Here is a 1,600-nt window from a genome sequence, read left to right on the forward strand (position 1 = left end):
AAAAAAAAAAAAAAAAAAAGAACTAGCTGACTATCTGAAATTCTTGTTTATTTTGTGTCTCCCTGCCCTCCCACCCCCCACACACACACTGGACTGAGTTGGACACGCAGCAGGGATGGCATCTGCCTCATTCCCAGGGCTTGGCACAGAGTAGCTGCTCAGTAAAGTTCACATTAAATGGTGCTGAGAGGCCGGGTGTGGTATCTCACGCCTGTAATCCCAGCACTTTGGGAAGCCAAGACAGGTGGATCACCTGAGGTCAGGAGTTCAAGACCAGCCTGACCAACATGACAAAACCCTGTCTCTACTAAAAATACAAAAATGAGCCAGCCATGGTGGTGAGTGTAATTCAAGCTACTGGGGAAGCTGAGGCAGAACTGCTTGAACCCGGGAGGCAAAAGTTGCAGTTAGCCGAGATGATGCCACTACACTCCAGCCTGGGTGACAGAGTGAGACTCCATCTCAAAAAATAAATTAATTAATTAATTAAAATAAATGATGTTGGGAGTTGATCAGTTAGGGCAGAGGCTAACTCGCTTCAACACAGTCACAAGTGATTTAAATAACCAAAGCTGGCCAGGCGCGGTGGCTCAAGCCTGTAATCCCAGCACTTTGGGAGGCCGAGACGGGCGGATCACGAGGTCAGGAGATCGAGACCATCCTGGCTAACACGGTGAAATCCTGTCTCTACTAAAATACAAAAAAAAAAAAAAAAAAAAAACTAACCCGGCGAGGGGCGGGCACCTGTAGTCCCAGCTACTCGGGAGGGTGAGGCAGGAGAATGGCGTAAACCCGGGAGGCGGAGCTTGCAGTGAGCTGAGATCTGGCCACTGCACTCCAGTCCGGCGACAGAGCGAGACTCCGCCTAAAAATAAATAAATAAATACATAAATAAATAAATAACCAAAGCTTATTTCTGAGCATTAAGGAGGTTGTGGAGACATCACTGTGTGGGCCTGGCCCTGGCAGTTCCCCAGCACCCACCTGCTTCTGCCATGTAAGTGGCCACCTCACTTTCCCCTCAAATTCCATTGGCCAGAAATGGTCATGTGATTCCACTGCAAGGGAGGCTGGGAAATGGTCTCTCCCCAGCTCTGAACTCTGGACAGAGAGGGCGAGAGGATCTTGCGGGTAGTCAGCCCATATCTGCCTTGGTGTCTTAAGGAGCATGGGAGAGGAAGGCAGCCTGAGGAGGGCAACCAGGAAGTCCCAGGGTCACCACAGCCCAGAGACAAAGGCTTTGGGGCAGTGATGCAGCTCCTAGGGGTGGCAGATGATCTTGGTAAGAGCCAAGCCCCTGGCCGGGTGCAGTGGCTCACGCCTGTAATCCCAGCACTTTGGGAGGCCAAGACGGGCGGATCACGAGGTCAGGAGATCGAGACCATCCTGGCTAACTTGGTGAAACCCCATCTCTACTAAAAATACAAAAAAATTAGCCGGGCATGGTGGCGGGCACCTGTAGTCCCAGCTACTCAAGAGGCTGAGGCAGGAGAATGGCATCAACCTGGGAGGCGAAGCTTACAGTGAGCTAAGATCGTGCCCCACTGCACTCCAGCCTGGGTGACAGAGCGAGACTCTGTCTCAAAAAAAAAAAAAAAAG

The 1,600-nt window shown here is 50.9% G+C and overlaps 1 protein-coding gene across 5 annotated transcripts in view; it reads left to right on the forward strand.

The window, feature by feature from the left end:
• The window catches only part of DOCK6 (dedicator of cytokinesis 6), a 63,427-nt gene that overhangs the window by 40,549 nt on the left and 21,278 nt on the right, over positions 1–1,600 (forward strand). The gene's annotated exons all lie outside the window — the stretch shown is intronic.

This window comes from Rhinopithecus bieti, unplaced genomic scaffold, assembly GCF_001698545.2.
Source record: "Rhinopithecus bieti isolate Rb0 unplaced genomic scaffold, ASM169854v2 scaffold_5025, whole genome shotgun sequence".
NCBI lineage: Eukaryota > Metazoa > Chordata > Mammalia > Primates > Cercopithecidae > Rhinopithecus > Rhinopithecus bieti.